The sequence below is a fragment of the Myotis myotis genome, unplaced genomic scaffold, assembly GCF_014108235.1.
Source record: "Myotis myotis isolate mMyoMyo1 unplaced genomic scaffold, mMyoMyo1.p scaffold_m19_p_16, whole genome shotgun sequence".
In the NCBI taxonomy this organism is placed as follows: domain Eukaryota; kingdom Metazoa; phylum Chordata; class Mammalia; order Chiroptera; family Vespertilionidae; genus Myotis; species Myotis myotis.
In genome coordinates, this window is record NW_023416320.1 from 1,913,400 (window position 1) to 1,924,674 (window position 11,275).

Below are 11,275 nucleotides of genomic sequence, written 5' to 3' on the forward strand. Positions count from 1 at the left end.
AGACCTTTATTAATCCAAACTTCAGAGACCCAGTGAAGAGACTCAACACATTAGAATTTAAGGCGTGGAAAAGCTTTGCACATGGTTCCAGGACAGAGCAACGTACCACAGGAATTACAATTTCCCTTCATTTCTCTTCCATCCAACGTGAGATAAAAGACTCATGGAAGATGCTCTTAGCACTCTGTGGATGGACGCTAATGACAGTCTTGCTTTGGACAAAAGGAGACAACTGAAGAAGGGAAAACACAGTAGCACCTGGCAGATGGCTCCTGGGACAGTCAAGGTGGGCTGGGCAGGGTGTGGTGATTGAGACACAACACCAGGGACTTCAGCCACTGAAGCTTTCCTGGTCCTCACATAGACACAGATGAGAGCAATTATTCATATGGAAATGGGCTGACTTTTCTCCATCCTCAAAAATGGCCTTATTCACTGTAAATACAAATTCTTATAAATAAATCCAAGGGGACATTATTCTGTAGATTTTTTATTTTTTTTCTTTCCTTTTTCTCTGTTCATAATGGCACTCTCCTTTTAGATGTTACTTTGTAAAAAAAAAAAAAAAAAAAAATCATGTAACATCTGGAGCTGCTTAAAATCCATTTCTTTTCTCCTTTATTTTTCTGGTCTAGAACTAAAAATGGACTTTCCAATTTGCATCATGCCCCCCCCCTTTCCTTTATAAAATAAATAAATAAATGCCATCTGGTCTAACGGTTCAGTTGCCAGCGATCAGCCCGCGGCAATCCAAATCTGCCAGCTAGTCAATGCAGGAAATATGGTTTCAAGGAGAAATGCTAATAGAACTCTCGCAGTAGTGTGGCTGGACTACCTGCCAAATTCCTGCCGCATGCAAACACTGTCCAAGGGACTTGTGAGAAGCCTTTGCCATCTGCATTATGGCGCATTGGCACCTTGACTTACTAGTGTGTTCATAGTTAATGAAACATGTTACATCTCAGAAAATCAGATCAGCACTCTTCTATTGGACTACGGAGTTCCCAAGTGACTGAATTTTCAATGTGTTCTTTTTCCTGGGATCATGGCACCATTTTGGCCATGGCCGTGGGAAAGAGACACTCTTCCCTATCGCACCTAACTGAACCAAGGCTATTGGGTCCCCAGATGGTATTGATCCACTTAGAGTCCATCTCAGCAGGATAGGATTACTTGGCCTACTTGACTTTGGTACTATTTGTTTATTTTTTAAAAATATATTTTTATTGATTTCAGAGAGAAAGGGAGGGGGGAGAGAGAGAGAGAAATATCAATGATGAGAGAGAATCACTGATCGGTTGCCTCCTGCAACCGATCAGTTGCCCCTTACTGGGGATCAAGCCCGCAACCTGGGCATGTGCCCTGACCGGGAATGGAACCATGACCACCTGGTTCATAGGTCGATGCTCAATCACTGAGCCACATCAGCCAGGTGACTTGGGTACTATTTAGATTACAGCAATGGAAGACTTAGAGCACCACGGAACCCTCATTTCCCTTTATCCTATACATCTAAAGCCAATAAGGCCTGGCATTTCTATTCCCAGTACTGGCCCACTCCCTCCCATCTTCACCACCCTCCAGGTCCTACCCATTCCTATCCCTTGTCTGATTCCCATCCAAACCATCTCTGTGGTCTTTTGTAGCCTGCACTCCTTCTGTAGCCAGTTTGGTCTTCTGAAAAGATACATCATCCCGTGTTACTCCTCAGCTTAAAACAAGGCAGTGTCTCTACCTTGTCCTTAATGATAGAATCCAAAATCCTAAAGGTTCTTTACGAACTGGCCTGCCTCTCTCAGACCACCTTGGTCCTTTCACTATTTCTCTCCACAGAATCGTCATAGGATCCAACAGAACAAACACCAAGTCTATTCTATTCAACATTCTTGACTCAGACACTAACAGTGCCTGGTATGTGTGATTATTCAGCAAATGTTCTTTAAATTAATTCGGATTGAATGTTGATTCTTACTACCTTTATAATTTCAGACAGTCTGATCATTCTTAGCCTGAACTTCTTTATCTGTGAGACAATGTGTTCCTTCTCAGAGCTTTCTTGGGAGGATTTAAAGGAGAATATGTTTGTAAAGCTCAGTTGGTTCCACACACAAGCATGAATAAGTTATTATTATGCAAGTATTTTAATACTGGTTCTTCTACCTCCTACTCTTATGACTTTAGACAAATCCCCTAAGCCAGTGGTTCTCAACCTTCTAGCCCTTTAAATACAGTTCCTCATGTTGTGACCCAACCATAAAATTATTTTCGTTGCTACTTCATAACTGTAATGTTGCTACTGTTATAATCGTAATGTAAATATCTGATATGCAGGATGGTCTTAGGCGACCCCTGTGAAAGGGTCATTCGACCGCCAAAGGGGTCGCGACCCACAGGTTGAGAACCGCTGCCCTAAGCTTTTCAAGCCTCATTTCCTGATCTGTAGAGTGAGGTAATACTATCTCCTGAAGAGACTTGCTAGGGAGGATTTGATGAAAAAAATATTGGCAGAAAACAGAGAATTCCTCAGAGCCTTCAGGCATAGACCCAGTTACCCTTATTATCTTACTTTGCGTAGATAAAACTGTTGAGCTTGCTCATGAAATTAAATGACATCCTTATCAATCTGTTGACATTGATTGGCTTGATGACTTGAAATAATTCAAAGGATAAATAGAAATAGGAGAGAACTGAGATGAATTCTAGGCAGTGATTTTCACAGCCAGGGGTGGCATTTTCACACTGCAGGTGTTTAGATAAGGGTTTTGAACGCAATAGAAGTATAAAAGGGAGTGGTAATTATAGTTGGGGGACTTGTATTATATTTATTAAATTATTTGGTTGTCATAAATGTTACAACTAACTGAAACCTAAATTATTTGTTTCTGTAGGCAATGTTGTCATATTACTGGAACAGTTCCTTTCTTTAAGGCAGCTATGTACAGCACAGAATTTTCTTGTTTATTAAAATGTAACTGGAGAGAACTTTGGTTAGAATTGTAGAAATTTTGAATGCAGAAATAGATAATCCATTATTTGTCACCATAATTTTTGTGTTCATATTACAACCTGAACTAACAGACCACGATTACTTAATTTCATTTCATGGGCCTTCTTTACTGATGAGAAGAACATGAATTCAGTAACTCATTTATTCAAAAAATTTTTATTTACCTGCTGTGTACCCAACACAGTTGTAGTGACTGAGGATTGCCAGAGATGAGTAAGTCATTTTCTTAACAGTCATGCAGTTGCTGGGGCTACCATTTAGTTGATAATGATAATCAAATACGGTGTTTCTGTTGTAGAAATATTATGTAAGAACAGGGAAATGTCATCAACATATGAGAGGGGTCCAGAGATCTGGGAGTGGGTGGTTGAGGAAGGGCTGTTTTACAAAGAACAAAGAAGAATCTTGATAAATGAATAGGAATATCAGGGCTGGTCATGGAAAGGTAAGGGAGGAAAAGAAAGCCGATTTTAAGGACTAATAATTTGGGAGACATAGACATATGGAGATGGTATTTTCCAGGAATTTAGAGTCACTTCTTCCAGGTAGAATGATGCATATGAAGTGGAGAGCGGTGGAAGCTGTTACCTGCTGTAATTCAGAACAAATCATACCCATTCTGAAGGGCTTCTCACACTAAGATAGGGAGTTGGAGTTTTCCTCCAGGAAGCTCTAACTCACTGAAGGATTTCCAACACAGAAGAGATGGTATTGGGTATTTGTTTGAAATTATTGGTTTGACAAATATACAGAGAAAGAAGTGGGAAATCCAGGTACAGAGGCAGAGACCAGATGGACAGGATGTGATAGTAACTCAGGTGAGAAATGCTATCTCTCCATAGAGGAATCGGCGCCTTAAGGAAATAGGCTTGATGTGGTTTGAACATTAGTCATTTGTGGTGGTATTTCGTAAGGCTTGGAATTGGACACCTAGATGGATGATGCTACCATGGTGAAATATAGTAAGTAGGAGGTACATTTGGATCACTGAAATGGGAGATTAAATATTTTACCTGAAGACGTGCTTTATGTGACTAATTATAGTTATTCATATAGTTAACTTGTGCATTCATTGAGTTAAATCACACCATACTCATAAAATCATTGGGTTCTAAATCACTGATGTTTTGCCTTTGTTATATAAAGTAATTACTGATTTAAAGGGAAATTAGCCATCATGTATTTCATCAGCCTCATTTTACAATAAGCAAAGTCAGGCTCAGGCTCAAGGAGAGAAAAGCATGTGCTGCTTATAGAACTCCCAAGACTGAATACTGACCACTTATCTACTAGACCAGTGTCAGCTGGACATTGGGTGCTGGTGATTCCAGACCTGGACTTCCACACTGAGTCCCTGATGACCATGGAGCCATTATGCTGTGCCCTAAAAATCATCTCAACGCCGTTGTTATCCTTGGCTATCATTCATGAGACTCTCCTTTAAGACCCCCTGCTTTCTAGCTCCTGTGAGGCCTGCTGTCTGGGCCTCCATGTGCTTAGGTCATGGTTTGCTATCACCTGTCATGTGCTTGTCAGGTCACGGTTTGCTACTGTGTCTGTCACTGCTGAGGTCTTTCCAGTTCCCAGTGAGTCCAGGCCCAGGAGGTACCACAGCGCTGGCCACATCGCCATCCTTATATCCCAGCCCACTGCCAGTCGCCACCTTACACACTGCTTTCTTCATCAGGGATTTCCCGAGCTCTATCTCAATTTTCTACCCTCTCTGCTCACTGCTTAGAACCCCCCGCCCTTTTCCATTGTCAGTATTATCATTGGCCATAGCAGCCGCTGAACCTCTGGGAGATTCTTGGCTTTGGGACCAGGCAGATGAGCTGGGTTCAAATCCCCACTCAGCTCCTGTAACAGATATTGGGGAATTTTTCTTAAAAGACTGAGTCACTCTGAGCCCCGGTTCCTCAGAGCTGCAGTGGCAGCATCATGCTGGCTCATAAGCTGCCTGAGGCGCTCTAAGGAGCACCCATGTGTTTGTTGCCACGTGTACCGTTACAGCCCTAGGTCAGACCACCATCGTTGTCATGCTAGGCCTGCAAAGTAGTCCTGACTGGTCTCTGGTGTGGCCATGTGTACTCTTTCAGCCCACTTCAAACCATCATTGTCATGCTAGACTCCGCAAGGTAGTCCTGACTGGTCTCTCTGGCCGGAACTCTTTATAGATGTTGATCAGGTGACTCCTGCTTAGACCATCTACTGTCTTTCCACTGCACTGAGAGTACAAACCACTCACCAGGACCGGGCTCCTTCCTCTCGCCTCGCCTCGCGTCGCGCCTTGTTTCTGGGACTCCCCACCTTCTCCTTGTGTTTGAGACACGCGGGCTTTCTTTCCCATCCTGGAGCCTGTCATATTCACGAGACCCTCAGCGGCATGGGGCCTGCTGCTTCCTCCAGCGGGAACATGACCCAGGGATGTGTGGCCTCACCTCCACCACAGCCTCCATGCCCAGCCTTCACTGCCCGTCACTCGCTGACTTATCACCCCTGTTAGTCTCTGCAAAGAACCTCTCTCTCTGAATTATTAAATTTTCTGTAATGCCTGCCTTATTTATTTGCCTATCACTTATTTACACCATCTATTTCTTTTTCCTCATGTGCACATCATGTGAAAAGGAGCTTTGAGCCACTTCAGGAAAAGAGAGGCATTAAAAACAGGCCTTGGGGCCGGACTCCTCACACTGATGCCTGGGGTCACCTCCTAATAGTTGTGCGGCTCTGGGCAAGTTGTTTAACCTAAAAATCAATTCATTAGAAAGGGCGGCATTTAGAACAATACCAGCATGTAGAAATTCTCTGTAAGTGGTGTGATTATAGTTGTCACTATCATGGCCTCACCTATAAGAGTGATAGGCACTCAGCAGATGCTCCACAGATATAAACACGTACCAGTTTCGTGCTTGGACCCCAGTCAGTGTTCAGCAAGTGGACTCTGCATATCGCTGTCAGTGATACTATTGCTCATAAAAAATCAGAGCACTACCATTGTTCGTCAGCAGCCATAGCAACAGTTCTGAGTGTCAGGGCTTTGAAAAGATGCACAGGAGCCAAGAGCTGTCCTGTCTCCTGCTGCATTTCTCTGACCTCCTTTTCTCCATACACAGACACTCCCCGCCAAACAGCCAGAGGCACAGGCCAGTACACCAGAGGTCTTGTCCACACAGCTCACGCTCCAGGGCAGATACAGGCACGTGAGGCAATCACCTGATCGTGCAGAGACGTGGACAAAGTGCCCGGGAATCTCAGGGAAGTGGTTCCCCATTCTCCCTAAGGGGGCAGACTGTTTCACAGAGTAGACACGCAGTGAGTGGCAGTCGGAATAAAAAGGAGGAATTGAAGAAAAGGAGATAAGGCGATTCCAGGAAGAGAGAAGAGATTGTGATGGTCTTAAGAAGTCACTATTCAGGGCAGTGTGAAGTGTTAGGATGAGCTGCCATGGTTACAGGGAATGAGAGCCGGACCGTGGGGACTGCACTCCATATTGAGGTCAGGTTGGCAATTGGAATGGTTCTGGGATTGAGTTTTATAATTAAGTCAGGGGAATACCAGGGGTTTTTAAAATATGGGAATCAAATGATCATATTTGAATTAATTACCTTAAATTATTCTAATTAACTCATTGTAATTAAATAAGAATAGTGCTTTTTCTGGGTGAGCAGTCAGAGAAGTGAAAATAGCGCTCTGAAAGCTTTCATGGTACTCATAACTGGGAAAGGGCTGGGGGCTACATCGGTGAGGAAGAGGGCAGGGCGCAGAGCAAGAGTATTTAGAGACAGACCGGCAGCTCCGGGATGTGGCTTTAAGGGGGAGCAAGTTGAGCCTGAGTTGCACTGATCTATCTATTTTCGGAGATAGACTCTCTCTGCAAGCCGTGTACACAGCAAATACCAGGTTAGAAAGAGATCGGTGTACACAAGTCTGAATTTGGAAACGCTACTTTTGCTCTGTGAGGCATTGATCTGTAATTTTTAGTTTATTAGTAATTGATTAACTGTTTCCTGTGTCAGTGTTTGTGCAAGAGTTTATATGTAGGGTAACCATATCAATTTGATTAAGCCGATGCTGGTGTTTGACTTACCATCCTGGAGCAATTATCAATATCGCCCCCTTTTCTTCACTAAACTCTCCTAGTCTGCGTCATAATTATGTGGGTCCTAAGCTGTAAGGAAATCCAAAGCTAAAGAGTTGAGAACTCTCTGCTCTCATAGGAATGCATAACCTCATCTATGATGCAGACACATTTGAATACAATATTTTTACATATTGCCAGAATAAAATAAAAAATAAAAATGGTCAGGATTCCAAAGTCAAGATCTAATTTTAATTCCTCTCCTGGCTCCGAGGGCAATACTGTTGTGATGTTGAGTCAGTCGATGGCACTTTTCCCAAGGGCTCATTACTCTTGTCATTCCAGAAGGATGGCCTCCCGGAAGGGCTAGTCTGGTGCACTAGGTAGCCTTGGGATCTGCACAAACACGGTTCGAGGTGGCGTCATCGTCTCCACTTAGAGATGGCCCACCCAAGGCGCTGAGAGGTGAAGTGACTTGTCACCTGGAGCCAGAACTCCAGCCACAGCCTGAGCTCAAAGACTGCTCTCTCTCCCCTGCACCCACTTCCTCCTGTTAGAGGGCGCAGCCTGGCCCTGGAGCCTGGGTGGAGGTGCCCGGAGCCAGCCTCGCGAATGCCAGCCCAGGAGAAGGAAAGGGGCCTCTCATTGGGAAAGGAGATCGCTGTTGAGCAAACGGGAGTGAAACCCACTCACTGTCAGCTCAGCTCAGCCGACAGGGCACTCAAAGCGACCCAGGAGGAGGTCACAGTCAACAGTGTCAAAGCTGTGTGCGGATCAGGCAGAATTAAAACACTCAAACTGTCAGATGCGGCTGCGCTAATAAATCATTAAAAGGCAAACCTCAACCAGGGCTGCCTCTGTGTGTGAAGTGATAAAAAGCCGGGTTCGGATTTCGCCGGGAGACTCTGTCCCTTCCTGAAAGGGAACTTGTTACTTCTGCCTGCGAATGTTCTGACCCAAAGAAGCACAGTTAGTCCCTGATCAAATGACGTCCCTGAGCACAGCGTTTATTTCCAGAGACTTAATTGTGCCCTCAGACGAGTGAAGAACAAAACGTGTCCACGGAACAACCATGGATTGATTTTCAACTCAGACAAGCATGGCAACAAGTGGAAGGGTCTGGAACACAGCCCCTGGCTCCGAGGCGCTCTGCCAGGTAGACTCTGAAAGTCTTTATTAAACTCGGTAAACTCTAAGGTGTTCTGTGTCGGAAGAGCAGGGATATTTGGGAAAGCCAGGGAAGAGTTGGAGATGGCCGCTGACATGGCCCTTATGCTTCCGCTGAAGAGAGAAGGAAACAGCTCTGCCGAAGTTTTAATACGCCTCCAGGGGATCTGCGAGCTTGGGCTGCTGGCACTGACAATAAGACGTTTATTTCTCTCAGTTCTGGGGGAGGGAAGTTGGAGGTCGCAGGGCCAGCAAGGTCAGGTTTGGGTGCGGGTCTACTTCCTGGTTTGCAGATGGCTGTCTTTTCATTGTGTTCTTTCCTGGCAGAGAACAGAGACAGGGCGGGAGTTCTCACCTGCCGCCTCTTGTAAAAGCACTAGTCCCGTTCCCAAAGGCCCACCTGCGCATCCATTACTTGGAGGAGTTCAGGTTGCATCATGGAAATCTGGGGGAGACACAGACACACTCAGTCCATGGCACCATCCGAAGGAAAGAGAGACTGATGATCACGGTGGGACTGCAGTTGTGCACTGGCACTGCCCGCATAGGAGGGGTGCGTGGCCACCTGTGAGCCATTGGGTTCCCCACGCGCGCCCCCCCTTCTCTGGCAGCCAGGAGAGGTCTCTGGGTTTGCTAGGTAGACAACGTAGTGCCACACATTTGACCCAGATTGCCCTTTTTCTTTCTCTCTGTCCCTACTGTTTTGCTTAGGTGAAGTGTGTGTACTTGCTTTTCAGAGTAATATTCTTACTACCCACTTCTTACTGTGATGGGATAAAGGAAAGGACTGTGCTGGTCGCTTGCATTAAACCCTTGACCCAGACGTAGCTCTCACTGAATGGGCCACTGGCCAGCACAGGGGGATTTGGGACCCTCCTCCAAAGAGATCAACAGCAGGTCCCCTTGCCAGGCCAGGAATGTACTAGTACATTCACTGTGTTTTTTAAATTCATGCACCACTTCAAGGTATTTTACAATGAGTATTCCCTGTTCCCAGACTCCGTCCACATTAGTGCCTAGAGTGGTACCCAGCAGTAATAAAGTGTGCTTGTATATCGGGGTTACGTATTTCCATTGTCGCTGTCACAGTGGTATAATTAATCATGGCTTCCCTTCCCTGTTAGCCTGTCAGGGAAATCTGTGTATGAGGCACTTGAGCTGGACTCAGCAGTAAGTTTCCTATGTGGAAGGCAGGTTAACAGCCCATGTGGTCCCGCTGCACTGAAGCCAAGTTAACCCTGATGTGTGACTGTGTAACCTCTGGTGACAAGGGTATTGTAGGAGCAGCACTCCTAGCCATCTCATTCTTATTTTGAAGATTAAAAAATTTTCTTTCCTGAGACATCAAGATTTAATAGCTCCCTTAGCTATTAACTAACCCCTCTCTGAACAACTTATTTCAAAAATGCAAATGGATCCACTAAAGGGCCTGAAAAATTTTGCATAGCCTGTGAGTTCTGGGTTCAAGGATACTGTCTGGTATTTAGCTTCATCATCCCATGGCGAAGGGCTGTGGTAGTGAAATGGCTTCCATAGTGATCCAGTGATCCACGTAACACCCACATCACTTCAACTCTGCATTTCTGTTCCTTGAAAGGTGGGCTCTGACCTGGATGCGCTCCCTGTGGGGGTGTAAACGTGGACCTAAAGTCCCTGGATAACAGTACCTGAGCAGATGCATCTGTCCTAGCATTGACTTCAGGTTGAAATCACACTAGTAGGCCTCATGCTACCAGGAGATGAGACTTCTGCGGTCCTTGGTGGGGAGAGCACTGATTTCGTCTTCCGTGTGTTTCATGTATAATGTGCAGGGGTTTCCATTGTCCTCTGCGGGAGGAGCAGGGAAAGTGCATGTGTCCATCTTCGCGGAAGCAGAAGACCCAGGCATTTTTTACTCGGTGGGTCTTGGGCAGAGCCCAGAGAACCTCACTTAGATCGTTGATCATTGATTCAAGATATGTTGGGAGTTCTTTGAGTCTTACAATTTATAGATAGTGTTCCACTTGATGTGAAAATTAACACAGGTTTTAAAAAACATGCAAAATGTGTCCCCATCGAGACCAGGCCACATCATTTCACATACAATTATTCATTTTTCAAATGACATTCTAATTTCCCAAAGAAGGACCTTGTGTTATGTTAATTCTATATTTATGTTTACCTTCCCTCTCCATTTTAACGTTTGTGTATATAAAGGCACTTAGAAAATGTTTGTTTAATTACTAACCTCCAGGTCACTCTCATCTTCACACCATGTGTGTGGCACTCAAGTCCAAACCATAATAGTACAACAGCTGTCTGAGGCCTTCGCAGGAGGCTTGCCAACTAAAATAGCCAGAGAAAAGGAGAAATGTCCCCACATGGCAACGGGCGTTACCATTAATCCCAGCTGCCAGGCTCCTGGAGAAATGGACATTCATGCTGAAACCGAGGGAGACTCACCCAAGCTTGAGGCCCGGGGCACCCCAGGTGCTCCCTTCCTGGTCCTCAGGCTCCATACGGCGTTTCCCTCCTCTGCTCCAGCCATCGCTCCAGGCAGGAAGAAAGTGCGACATTAGTTGGGTGTGGGCAGCGGAGGAGGCTTGGTGACGATGCAGCATAGTGTGCGGCACGTCCTGTTCTTACAACAGCGGTCCATAGAGCTTAGCAATCTTTAGGGCTGGGTGCCAAGGTTCAGATCTCTGTTCCTCCGTCTCCCGTCTTTGAGACTAAGCCAAGTTCCTTGCCTCTGTGATCCTAAATGTCCTTATTTATACTGAGTTAATCATCATTGTTTCTATATCATGTCGTTCTGAGCATTGAATTCAGGAAAATTGTTAACATATGGCCACTGCTCAGTAAACATAAGAGAATTATTTCCATGAAGGTCTTATATTAACCTACCGTCCTTTAGAAACATGTAAATAAAATCCTGTTTAGGCTTATCTAGACAAAAGAACCAAGTCCCCTAGCATAAATACATACCCTTCTTTCTAATGATACCAAGTATATTTTCGTAAATGTCCGTCTACTATAATGTAATC

The 11,275-nt window shown here is 45.0% G+C and overlaps 1 long non-coding RNA gene across 1 annotated transcript; it reads right to left on the minus strand.

The window, feature by feature from the left end:
• Nucleotides 1-7,433: 7,433 nt before the first annotated feature.
• On the minus strand, nt 7,434-10,801 carry LOC118670600. The gene is made up of 3 exons (XR_004972403.1): nt 10,695-10,801; nt 8,653-8,697; nt 7,434-8,572 (listed from the first exon to the last, which is right to left on the minus strand). It is a non-coding gene; the product is annotated as an uncharacterized LOC118670600 (long non-coding RNA).
• Nucleotides 10,802-11,275: the final 474 nt, after the last annotated feature.